This window comes from Pinus tabuliformis, chromosome Q (assembly GCF_031772625.1).
Source record: "Pinus tabuliformis cultivar Carrire ecotype Pingquan chromosome Q, CPIR1, whole genome shotgun sequence".
In the NCBI taxonomy this organism is placed as follows: domain Eukaryota; kingdom Viridiplantae; phylum Streptophyta; class Pinopsida; order Pinales; family Pinaceae; genus Pinus; species Pinus tabuliformis.
This window is the reverse complement of record NC_142296.1, coordinates 1,337,228,835-1,337,242,999: the sequence shown is the minus strand read 5'-3', so window position 1 is coordinate 1,337,242,999 and position 14,165 is coordinate 1,337,228,835.

Sequence of the window (14,165 nt, the reverse complement as noted above, 5' to 3'; positions counted from 1 at the left end):
AAGGCGATAAATGAAACCCTTAGCATAGACCTATAGTGGCTCTAAAAATTACATAGGAGTGGCCATTCACTAAGGGGGATATCCAAGGAGAAGTGACACACACCTCTACCCATTTTCTAAATTTTCCATTAAAACTAAATTTCAAGAGAACCTTCAACAAAAATCTTGATTAACTCAATCAAATGCATGATCTGATATTCACCCTATGAATGACATCAATTAAAGATTTATTAAACTAAGGTATTACGGACTCATGTGCTAGTGTGTGTTCTGTGTTATTGAAGCAATGGATCGATTAGATTGCTAATACACAAACAATAAAATGGAAAGACAACAGAGAAATACAGTAAGCAAACACAAAGACACAAACAATTTTTAATAAGGAGCTCACCCTATGCTCTAGGGCTACGTCTCTGGTCCAGCTTCAGTGGTGGCCTTGTTTTATTATGCCTTTGGGCAGAGAATTTTACAATACAGGGACTCAATGTGAGTTCTCCTGAAGTAGATTCGCTTGGCAGGGTGATCTTGGATTCCCCAAGCCACTAGAGTACACATACTCTTCTTCTTCCTACCAACTCTATGACCTTCTGGTCTACAATGGAAAGAGCCCAATGTGGTGCTCAGCTCGGACAAATCCTCTAGGGGATGGCTTGAATCTTCAAGCTCTCTGGTGCTCGATGCTGCTGCTGATCAACTCGGCCCCTTGTCTCCTCTGCTCCGCTTTACTGTTCTCTGTGTTCAGTCTTCCTCTCAGGGTTCACTGCTCCACTTATTCGTCTCTTGACTTCTGTCTCTCTGTGTCTAACTCCACTCTCATTCGACTGCCTCTATTCATGGCTTTAGCCATTCAATCCCTATGCCTATTCAGTTCCTCTTCTGCCTTTGTCGATTCACCTTCTGCAGCTGTGCTGGGAGTTCCCTGTTAGGCATCATCATCAGCGCTCAAGGAGTTGCCACTTGTCTTCCTCTCAACGATGCCAGCATGCTTCGTCGGTTTGTTTCTTCAGTTACGTCGTGGATGCATTCTTCCTCCACCGTGGCGGTCAAACAGATTCCAAATCCCTTTAAAATGTGGCTTAATTCCTTGTTAATTCCGCTTCCTCCCATCGAGTGCGATCTCAGCCGTCCGATCTAGACCCTCCAGATCCGACACCATACACACATTTTGCGCGGTTGACTTGCTCGATCGATAACGCGCGATAAACGGTGGTTTTCTCTCACCTCCACCTGCCACGCATCGATAGTTGTCTGGAATCGCTCCGCTTTCATCCAAAACCTCTTACCGTTTAAGGGCGCCCTGATCAAAACCGTCGATTTCCAGAGCGCGGGTCCCGCCTTGTACGATTAATGCTTTTTTTCCCTTTTCTGCCCACGGTCCTCTAGTTCCCCACGCAATCGAGTGATCGGGCTTTCCCATTTTGGCCCTAATTGCCCAGTGATGTGCGATTGGCACTAACCGCGCATCAAAAATCACCTCTTTTTCCCATTCCGGGGCTCCCAGGGGCTACTTCGGCCTCCCGCGCGGTCTCCATGGGCCTCGGTCAGTGCGCTTTCACCGAGGTCCTCCTCGTTCCATGTTGGATGCCAGTGCCACTGGTTTAGGGTGTTTTTGATTGTTGTTCTGAAATTCTTTAGAGATTTGTTCGAACTGATACAGTCATGGTTCTTTGATAGTCTTCTATGGATACAATTCCGATCACGGCCTTCCCACTGAAAAAGCTTTTGGACCACCAAAAGTTGGTTTTAAGCATCGATTAAGTGAGGATACTATTTCTTCACTTGTCTAATCTCAATCCACTTTGCGTTGCTCGGCTTTGAACCTTTGAGCCCAATCCTGAGGTACTCAACATCTCCCCTGTGCATCGTCCTCACCTTCCTGTCCAGCACTGTGTCTTCCTGCAACTCATTAAGATACTCAGGTAGCAGGTCATCAATAGAGGGCAATTGAATTTTCTCTTCAGGGTCCTCAATCATTGAAGGTTCAAACAATCTCAAGCAATCTGCATTTACGACTGAGTAGATGTGCATGTAAGCTGGTAAATCAAGGTAAAAAGCATTTTCACCAATATTTTCAAGTATCCTAAAAGGTCCATACCTAATAGGCTTTAGTTTTTTACCTTCACCTTGCATCCTGTCCTTGTTGATATACAGCCAGAGGTGGTCTCCAACTTGAAAATTGTTCTCCATCCGATGCTTATCATGCCTAGCCTTGTACTTAGCCTGGCTCCTTTCCAGTTGTTCCTGTATTGCCTAGTGGATCTCCTGGATCTGTTCAATGAACCTAGTTGCTTTGTCCACATCACTGTATCCTTCAACCATGGTGTCTTTACCAAAGACAAAATCCAAAGGAGACCTTGGTATGAAACCAAAACAGGTCTCAAAAGGAGATCTCTATGTAGATGAGTGTTTGGCTCTGTTGTAAGAATGCTGCACATAACACAAGTGTTCATCCCAAAGCTTAGGATGTTTACTGCAATATCCTCTCAGTAACTGGATCACAGTCCTGTTTACTACTTCTGTCTGGCCATTTGTTTATGGATGAAAAGTTGTGCTTTTCTTCAGTTTGGTGTCCATCAGTTCCCACAGACTAGACCAAAACTTCCCCACAAATCGGGTGTCTCAATCAGATATAATGGAAGTGGGTAATCCAAAATGAACCCATACATGTTCAAAGAACAATTTTGTAGTCTGTTCAGCTGTGATCTGTTTACTACAAGGTATCAAAATACACATTTTGTTGAACATATCCACAACAACATATAGATAATCATGACCTTTCCTAGATTTAGGCAGTCCTCCAACAAAATCCATGGAAACACTTTCCCAAGGATGAGAAGGAACTGGCAATGGAGTGTACAAGCCTAGTTTTCTATTGTTGGGCATGCTTTTAGCACACATGGCACACCCTCTTACATACCTAGAAACTGTCTCATTCATTTTCGACCAATAGCAGAATCTTTGCAATCGTTTTACTTACTCCAAAGTGACCTGATATCAGAGAAGTGTGTGCTTCCCTAATTATCTTTACTCTTTCGGTTTGTGGAATGCAGAGTTTCCCACAATGGTATAAGAGTCGGCCCTTTATATGATAGTCCAATGCTTCTATTCTTTTTCCTTGACTCAAAGTTGCATATACATCTTTAAAGTCCATATCCTGAGCATATTGTTCAATGTAGCTTTCATGTAGCACAAAATTATGCTTAAGTATGGTAGATGCATTTATAATGGGTCTAGATAACATGTCTGCAACCTTGTTATGTATGCCCTTTTTATATCTGATGAGTAAATGAAACTGTTGTAGAAAACCCATCCATCTGTAATGTTTTGATTGCTGCAACTTAGTTTGGGAGTGTAGATATTGAAGTGGCTGATGATCAGTATGCATTACTATCTCTTTTCCCATTAAGTAATGTTTACACTTTTTCACACTTTGAACTAATGCATACAATTCTTTATCATATGTAGGATAGTTAACTACTGCAGGATTAAAAGTCTCAGAATGATAACATATGGGTTTACCGTGCTATGTCAACATTGCTCCCAAGGCATAGTCACTGGCATCAGTTTGGATCTCAAATGGTCTTTGTAAATCAGGCAGTGCTAGTGTAGGTGCTATACTAATTTTCTCTTTCAAGGTGTCGAAGGCTTTCTGATGTTTGCCTCCCCACTGAAACACCTTATTCAATCCTGTTAAATCATGTAAGGGAGCTGCAATCGAGGAGAAGTTAGAAATGAACTTCCTCCAATATTGTGCTGCTCCTAAGAAGCTTCTCACTTTTGTAGTAGACCTGGGTTTCGGCCAGTTCACAATGACTACCACTTTAGAGGGATCTATTTTCAATTCACCTCCCCCTACTATATGACCCAAGTAGTTTAGAGATGTTTTGCCAAATTCAGATTTTGAGAGTTTAACATAAAGTTTTTCTCTTTTCAAAAAATCCAATGTCTGCTTAACATGCTTTAAATGTTCTTCCCACATTTTACTAAAAATCAAAATGTCATCCAGATACACAATAAAAAAATCATCAAGAAAAGGTCTGAGTACATCATTCATTAATCTCATGAAAGTAGCAAGAGCATTGGTCAAGCCAAAAGGCATAACCAACCATTCATACAATCCCTGCTTTGTTTTGAAAGCAGTCTTCCATGCATTTTGCTCTGCAACTCTGACCTGATGGTATCCACTGTGCAAATCCAGCTTGGTGAAATAAACAACTCCCTTCAATTGATCTAAAAGATCATCTATGCAAGGAAGGGGATAACGATTCTTGATTGTTATATTATTCAGTGCTTGGTAATCTATGCACATTCTCCAAGAGCCATCTTTCTTTCTCACCAAAATGATTGGTGACCCACATGGTGATGTGCTAGGCCTGATGAAGCCCTTCTCGAGCAACTCTTGCATTTGCTTCTTGATTTCAACATTCTATAAAGCAGACAACCTATACATCCCAATGTTAGGCAATGGAACATCTTGCTGCAAAATAATATCATGTACTATTCCCTTTTCGGGTGGCAGACCTTTAGGTTCTTGAAACAAGACATCATACTCTGAAACAACCTTTTCTATATCAGCTTGCTCTTCAGCATTACAACCCTCAAATACATTGGTTTTATTAGGTTTCTTTTCCTTTACAACCATCAGTAAGAATTGTTTGCATGAGTTAATCATTCTTTTCATCTATCCTGAGTTTATGAGAGTGTAATTATTCTTGAGCTTATGAGCTCTTACAAAGTATTTGGTTCCATCTTTGACAAGTAGATACTTGTTCTTAGCTCTATAGAAAATAGCCTTTCGATCATACAAGTAAGGACTTCCTAAAATAATTCCACATATATCCAAAGGAATTATGTCTAACTCAACCTCATCTACAAATGCTGACCCAAAAGAAAACTTGAGTTTTCACTGTCTAGTCACTTGTAGTTGTGCTTTATCATTCAACCATCCTAATGGGTATGGTTTCTTGTGAGGTGTAGTTGCTAATCCCAATTTCTTTACAATTGCTTCCGAAATTAAATTTACTTGTGAGCCACTATCAAACAAAGTATCAATCTTTTGGTTTTTGGAAATAACTCGAATATGGAAAATCTCATGTCTTTTTATCTCATTTTCTTCATCAATAACAGATTGAGCAGAATTACTAACAGATGCTTTAGAATTCTTACCTTTTATACCTGTGGCTGTTTCATCTTCCGAGTTTAACCCCAAATATTTCTGAATAGTTGCAGCTGTCTTCTTCTTCTTACCCTCGGACTTCTTAGGTCTCAGCTCTGGATGTAGAATCCAACAATGCTCATCATCATGCCCCTCCTTTTTATAGTGAGTGCATGAATATTTAGCTTTCTATGTAGTGTTAGCCTTCCTTGCCTTCCACTTCTATTTTCTTTTCTCGTTTCTCTTGCTTATAGTGGGTTGGGATGGTCCCCCAACTTCTGGATTTCCATTCTTTCCTCTAGCTTCTAGAGGCTTGTATAGATACCTCATCTATACTAGTGGGATTAAACATGAGGATGGTATGCCTCATGTAGATGTGTAGAACACCAATGTACTTCAAAAGAGTCTCTGGTGAGTCTAATGAGATACCCAATATCAATGCTCTCTTTCTAAACTCTTGAGTATACCCTTGCACACTTTTCCCTTTCAGCTGCCGAAGAGTTTTCCAGCTCATCATGGCTTGTTGCATGTAGGCCAATGGATAGAACTACTTTTTGATTGCGGAAACAAAGTCACTCCAGACAGAGATGGTCTTACCATGTATTTTCATATCAGCTTGGGTTTTGCCTTCCCACCAAACCAAGTCAGTGCCTCCTAGGCGTAGGTTTGCCAGCTGAATCTTACTATTGTCTCAGTTTATGTTTTGTACCCTGCAATACACATCAATCTGTTTAATCCAGTTGTCTAGCTTTTTAGCATTCAAATCTCCATCATATATAGGCAAATCAAATTTAACATCTAACTTAATCAAAGATGCTTTCTTATTATGCACAGGGCTATTAGGAGGTGTGAGAAAGCTTTCCTCTTTCCCATTTCCTTTGGAGTTGTCATGGAAGTGAGACTCATCTTCTTCTTTATCTTGTTTAGAGCCTGATGCATATTCCACCTTTTTCTTTCTAAAGTCTCTGTACATTTCTTCAACCATAGACTTTATAGCTAGGAAACTCTTTATGAATTGAGGGTCTAGCTCTACAGAACCTTCTTCTGACACTGTCTTTCGAGAATAGACTCTCCCAATTTCAGGATTAGTTTCCACCAACTCTCCTTCTCTTAATTTGAGCTTTGATCTTGTGAGCATTCACAGCTAACCAACACAAGCTTATCTAACCTTACAGCCTAGAGCTCTGATACCACTTGATTTGATATTCACCCTATGAATGACATCAGTTAAAGATTTATTAAACTAAGGTATTATAGGCTCATGTGCTGGTGTGTGTTTTGTGTTATTGAAGCAACAGATCGATCAGATTGCCAATACACAGACAATAAAATGGAAAGATAGTAGAGAAATATAGTAAGCAAACACAAAGACACAAACAATTTTTAATAAGGAGTTCACCTTATGCTCCAGGGCTACGTCTTCGGTCCAGCTTCAGTGGTGGCCTTGTTTTATTGTGCCTTTGGGCAGAGAATTTTACAATACAGGGACTCAATGTGAGTTCTCCTGAAGTATATCCACTTGACAGGGTGGTATTGGATTCCCCAAGCCACTGGAGTACACAGACTCTTCTTCTTCCTACCAACTCTGTGACCTTTTGGTCTACAATGGCAAGATCCCAATGTGGTGCTCAGCCCAGACAGATCCTCTAGGGGATGGCTTGAATCTTCAAGCTCTCTAGTGCTCGATGCTGCTATTGATCAGCTTGGCCCCTTGTCTCCTCTGCTCTTCTTTACTGTTCTCTGTGTTCAGTTTTCCTCTCAGGGTTTACTGCTCCACTTCTTTGTCTCTCGACTTCTGTCTCTCTGTGTATAACTCCACTCTCATTCGACTGCCTCCGTTCATGGCTTTAGCCATTCAATCCCTATTCATGTTCGGTTTCTCTTCTGCCTCTATCGATTCACCTTTTGCAGCTGCGCTAGGAGTTCCCTGTTCGGTATCATCATCAGCGCTCAGGGAGTTGCCACTTGTCTTCCTCTCAATGGTGCCAGCATGCTTTGTCGGTTCGTTTCTTCAGTTATGTCGTGGATGCGTTCTTCCTCTACCATGGTGGTCAGATAGATTCCAAATCCCTTTAAAATGCGGCTTAGTTCCTTGTCGATTCCGCTTCCTCCCATCGGGCACAATCTCAGCTATCCGATCTGGACCGTCCAGATTCGATGCCATATGCACGTTTCACGCAGTTGACTTGCTTGACTGATAGCGCGCGATCAATGGCAGTTTTCTCTCACCTCTGCCTGCCACACGTTGATTGTTGTATGGAATCGCTTCGCTTTCATCCAAAACCTCTTACCGTTTAAGGGCACCCCGATGAAAACTGCCGGTTTCCAGAGCGTGGGTCCCACCTTGTACGATTAGCGCTTTTTTTCCCTTTTCCGCCCGCGGTCCTCCAGTTCCCCCACGCGACCAAGTGCTCGGGCTTTCCCATTTGGCCCTAATTTCCCAACGCTGTGCGATTAACGCTAGGGGCACATCAAAAATCACCTCTTTTTCCCATTCCGGGGCTCCCAGGGGCTACTTCGGCCTCCCGTGTGGTCTCCATGGGCCTCGGTCAGCGTCGTTCCACGTTGGATGCCAATGGCACTAGTTCAGGGTGTTTTTGATCGTTGTTCTGGAATTCTTTAGAGATTTGTTCGACCTGATATAGTCATGGTTCTTTGACAGTCTTCTATGGATCCAATTCGGATCAATGAATTTGCCATGTTGAGTTTTACGTGAATTACTTTATCCTTTCTTGAACTGCTGGAATGTACATGTTCTTGAACCAAGGCTATATTATCAATTATATGGCTCTGTCCCACAAAACCCCCTAATTTTTAGATATTATCTTGGGAAGTATTCACTTTAAGCACTAGCCTAAAACTTTTAAAATGGTTTTATATGAAACATTGCAAAGGGAGATCATTTTGTACCTTGCAAAGGAGAATGAGTTAACTTCTTTGGGCACCAAAGTGAGGAAGGATGTGTTAAGACCTATGTCAATGTAGTCATGCTTTAAGATATACTCTATTAGGTGGATCAGGTCATATTTGATCACATCCCAATAAACTTGGTAGAAATGTGTTGGAAATCCATCAGGTCTAGAAGATTTATCCAGACTGAATGAGAATACTATGTTTTTTATCTCCTCTTTAGTGATACCACACAAAAGCACCCTATTGTGTTCTTCAAAAACTAATTTGGGGATTTTATCTAACATGTATTGGACAACTTCTGGGGGGGGGGGGTGGATTTGGGGCAGAGTAGAGCTCATTGAAGAAAGACACCACTTCTATTTAGATTTCTTTAAATTCCCCAATCTGCACACCTTCAACATTGATCGATTTGATGTTATTCCTCCAGATCCTTGCATTTTGTTGATTGCAAAATAATTTGGTATTATGGTCACTAGAGTACAACCAAAAACTATAATTTCTTAGGTGCCTTTGTTTCTCATAAACTATGAGAAGTTGATGAAAGGTATGAAATTCGATTTGTTCATGCCGAAGCTTTGGGGTCACTTCCCCTTGTTCTAAGCTTCATTGGATTTATTCCAGATTTGTCTTTTGCATTTTTAATTTAGCACTCCTATCTTCATTATTTTATTTAATCCACTGTTTGAGAGCAAGATTGAGATTTTTTATTTTTGTTTACCATATTGTTATCAGGGACCCACTGATCCAATGAATCCAAAATTGCTTGACAGTCCCTAAAAAACAGCCTTTGTTGATCCATAAAGGGGAGAATTGGAAGGGTTATGGCCCATAATATTTGGGCCACTTCCAGTGAAATTGGGCAATGGTATAAACTAACCTATGGTAGAATCTACGAAGTAACTTGGAGACATTGGGAGAGAAAGGAGATAGCAACCAAAAATATATTCAACCAAGCCACAATATGCCTAGGTACCCATTTATGATTGTTCCAAGTAAATTTATTGACAACAGGCTTAATATCCATTATGTCTAGTGAAGTTATGAAGTCCTCCAAGCTCTCTTGAAACTGGTCTCTCACCAGAGTGCCTCATCATTTTTCCCAAGGTAGGAGGGTTGTATTGAAGTACCCTTTGATAATACAATCTTGTTGCCAAGGGGGATTCAGTAAGATTGAGAAGGGAACCCCTGAAACTAACCTTTTTCATGTAATTAATGAGCACATACACATTTACAATATTACACCTTGTTCTATGGAATATGAAGAAATATAACCACTAAATAGTGAGGCACAAAGGTGGAGTCTACTAGCTTGAAAATATAAGTATACCATATTGAGAAAAGTTCCTCCAAAGCACCACATGATCCTATTACCTTCAGATCCAAATTTTTCCATACCTTGGACAATTTTTAGATGAACTCCCGTTTCCCCAATTTATCTCTTGGAGCAAGAGGATGGTCAAAATTTGTTTCTTTATTAAATATATAACCTTAGAAACCATTTTATCAGTGCCCAAGTTTCTACAATTCTAGGAGAGTAATTTCATTACTGACTTTGGGTTTTATGGCCCCTTGATTGGGGCCCAAGTTCATTCTTCTTTACATTTATGCTAACCATTTTATCAAGATAAATTATCGATTGAGTCCCCATCTCTTTATCCTTCTCCATCTTCTCATTTCAAATATGTCGATTTGTTTTGCTTCCCACTTTCCTTTACGATCAATTTATTTCTTTCTCCCTATAAACATCTAATTGTTCATCTTCCAATCTTTCCAAACGCCTACCATTGTGAGCCTTAAGGGCCTTACGAGAATGGTTTTTTTTTGAGTTAGATCGTTCTCTTAGATTTTCCTTTGGCGCATCCCCCACAGGGGTCACACCATCTTTCATAGCTAGGGAAGATGAATTTGTCAGGTTAGGAAGAGTTTCGCGTGTTGTTTCAATTTTTTGGATTTCTCTTTTTCCTGACAATTGGTTTAGGACATAAAAACTATTATTTGGATCGTGGGAGTGCTTACTGATGCTAGCTAAGGTTGATTCTCTAGTTGTTGGCCCATTATTTTTTGGGGACATGGGGTCTTTCCCTTTTTCTCCTACATTTGCCTACAAAGGAGTTCCTTGCAAGACCTTTCCTCCTTTTTTATTGATGCCATTTCCCTCGTTTCTTTGTTTTTTTGTTGCTCCTTTGGAATCTTCTTACAATTATGCGCAAAATGGCCATATTCATGGCATAATTTTCAATTAAATGGGAGATTATCATAGTCAAACTCCTAAATATGAGACCAACCGTCAAGGTTAAGGTTTATTGCCATCAAAATCCCTTTGTCTAAATCCACCTCTACATAGATCCTAGCACAACCTTGAAGTCCTTCTTATGGTTCTTCCCTGTCAATGTATTTTCCAAGATTATTCCTGATGTCACAGAAAGTTCCCTCATTCCATCAATACATAGGGAGAAAGGGAACGTTGACCCATACCATAATCACAGATAAAATATGGACTCCAACAGTCCATATATAACCCTTGGGAACCCATAAAATAAGGGCCACTTATGAATATGAGGTCCCGATCTGATTTATATTCAAACAAAAATGTGTAAAACCCTCATCCAAAAGAGGCCACTAAGACCTTGTTTTTTATCATGGGCATCCAATTTTTTATTTTTTTTATTTTATTTTATTTATTTATTTATTATTATTATTATTATTATTGATTTATTTATTTCGATATAGGCACGTAGTCCTTAACGAGAGCCAAAGATCCATAAATTGTCCTGTTAATCTATGATCTGCGAGCTTCAAGGCCATAGACTTAGATTGAGCAACACTAATCTCCACTTTTAGAATATCATCAATCCTCGACAAATTTGGTGGTCTTGGACTTTTGGAAGCATGGCCCTCCAACCACCAGGGTGTTGAAAGTAGTTATATTTGGATGGGATAGCGGTAATGAGGGGGAGAAAGGCCCTCTCGAACCCAATTCCATCAGGAAGGCACAGGTGCAAGATAACAAGCGTTCCAGGGTGTTAGGTCTAAGAAGGGAAGGTGTGAGATTTATATTCATAGAACAATTTTTTTTTTCATCCATCTCGATGCATTTGGAGTGGAAAAAGTGGAGGAATCAGCTTAAGGGACTGTTTTTTCCAGCGAGACCCAATTTGGCGAAACAGGGTCTGAAACCTTCAGGGAGCATTTTTAGGCATCAAACGATGTTTTTTAGGTGTAAAAATTTTCTGCTTAAATGCAACATATTTTCATGCTATTTTACACATGGAGAGATTTCCAACAACATAATAATCACATCAATCAGAGTTCGTATGCAAAAGTTATTCCACTCAGAAGTTGACCTTCCTCTTTTCACACCTATAGTTTGGGATGATGTCACATCAACCCCCATTATTCATGGAAAAGGGGCTAGCCACGTGTTTGTGATGTAAAATAATCTAGAAGAGTCTATTTTGTAACTCTAGTTAAGAGTTGATGTAGTCAAAATTAACCACTAGTAGGCTATTGGGCTGTGTTACAATCGAGCCACTAGGGGGAAGAGGCATTTCATTCTTTCGAGATAATTTTACTCCATAGTTGAGCAAATATAGCCAAGAGAGATAGGAGGTAGAGCACACAGAGGGGATCTATGCACTGTAGTAGCCCACTAGCCACAGTCATTACTTATTTGTATCTGCAGCCATATTTCCAGACAGAGAAAGAGAGAGAAGCAACCTCAACTTCTAGCTGGGTTTTCTCCAGAAAGGGTTTCCCGGAGAGGATATCTTGTGTATTATGTGTGTAAGAGCTTATTTTTTCATTCTCTACTTTTATGCTTGATGTAAGTTTACATGCATGCACTAATTACAGTTAATTTTATAGATCTAGAAATTAAATAAAACTATAATAGTGTAGAATCTTAGATTTTAAATATAATATTATCAAATCTGTTGTGACAAGCTATCCAGTGGAATATCCATGGAATTTTACGGATAAATTGGTATCAGAGTAGGTTTCTTTGGGTATTTTATGGATATTCCAGGGATCTAGTTCGACGAGGCTGAAAATCGTAAAACCCTAATAATGGGCGATGAATCTGTAAAGGAACCTCGTGATCCTACAGAGTTGAGGTTTTCGTGGCTCAAAGAATAAGTCGTGGATATAAAACATAATGTAAACCTCCTCATGGCGGCCCTAAGAAATAATATGGGGATGTTTGGAGAAGAATGAGGTGCAAATACAGAGGACAAATTAGAAGGGGGTTCGGGAGATCGGAAAGACACAGATAACTAGTTGAAGAAAGAACTCGGAAAAGATCAACCCAATTTGAGCATCGTGAACCAATCCCTATTTAAAGTGGAAGAAAAAGTCGATATCAATCCATACCATGATGAGATCGATGCTTTGAAGCTAAACCGCTGGTTGCAACAACTAGAAGTTTATTTCAGTGTCCATCAGATCGAGGAAGGACAAAAGATCTCATTCGCGCGGATGAAATTGGAGGGCCATGCACTGACTTGGTGGGAGAGCCACACGGAAACCCTGAGGTTGGAGGAAGAATATCCAGTGACTAAGTGGTAGGATTTCAAAACCCTCATTAAGTCATAGTTTTATCCTATTGCATACGGGGAAGACCAGTGGATCTGGTGGCATTACTTTAGGCAAAAGTCGGGCCAAAGCGTGCAGAAGTACACTACAGAATTCAGAAAGATGGCTATAATGTTGGGTATATTTCCAAAGAACCCATATGTACTCCTCAAGTATTTGGGGGGTTGGCACCACCATCTCTGTGAGCAAGTGATGTTGTTCAAGCCTAAAACGATGGACAAGGCTTGTGTACAGGCACAGTACCTGGAGAACATAGGCCTGAAAAGAGCACAATTAAGTAGATCTAAGAAAAAGGAGAAACAAGACACTTCTAAGGAGGAGAAGAAGAAGCAAAAAGGGGGAAAAGATAAAAAGACAACAACCACAACACACCAATGAAAAGATCCTAGCAACCACTAAAACCATTGCAACCACTGCAACATTGATGACCATACAAAGGAGAAGTGTTGGAAGTTGCATCCAGAGCTAAACCTGAAGAACAAGAAGAAAGATAATAAGAAGAAGAATATCATGGCCACTGATTTGACTAACAAAGTTGAAAGCAACTCGGACGTGGATGAGAAGATCATCTGTGCATCAGTGTAGAAGGAGGTGAATTTGAGTAGGCTTCAACAACATGAAGAGAAAGAAATGACCAAACTCTTCCATGTAAAGATACAGGTCAAGAAGACAAAGATGGATTGCAGGAAAATCTCATTGTAGCAGATCTGGTCAAGAAGTTGGGGCTAGAAGTTCGTGATCATCCAAATCCATATCCACTAGGATGGGTACATAAGGATGCATAGATGAAGGTAACAAAACAACATAACATTAGATTTGCTATCAATGCGGATTTTATTGATGAAGTAGATCTTGATGTGGTTCCCCTTGATGTATGTGGAGTCTTGTTTGGGACTCCATACATGTACATGCATGATGCAATATTCATGAGGAGATCTAACCAATACAAGCTCATAAAGGATGGAAAATCATTCATCACCAACGTGCACAAAGGAAAGTCAAAAATTTCACTGGTAAGTGCCAACCAAGCCAAGAAATTGATTAGTTCCAGCAAGAAGTATGTTTTATTGTTTTTAAGAGAGAATCAATTTATAGAGGAGTCAATAAGGGGCAATGCATCCCTAGAGGGGTGTACTAAGAAACAAAAACATCATTTGGAGGAGTTGTTACAGGTATACAATGATGTGTTCCGAGAGCCTAAGGGGCTACCCCCTAAGAGAGAATTGGAGCACGAGATTTAGCTATTGTGAGACTCCCCATTGCCAAATATTGGGTTGTACAAGAAGTCCGTTATAGAAGCAATTGAGGTGAAGAAACAATTGTAGCAGCTACTAGAACATGGTGTCATTTGACTGAGTACATAACCATGTGGGTCACCCATCATCATTGTGCCAAAGAAGGATGGGACTTGGCGGATGTGTATATATTACAGGGTGTTGAATAAAATCACGCTCAAGAATAGATACCCCCTTCCCAAGATAGACGATTTGCTAGATCAGTTGCAACA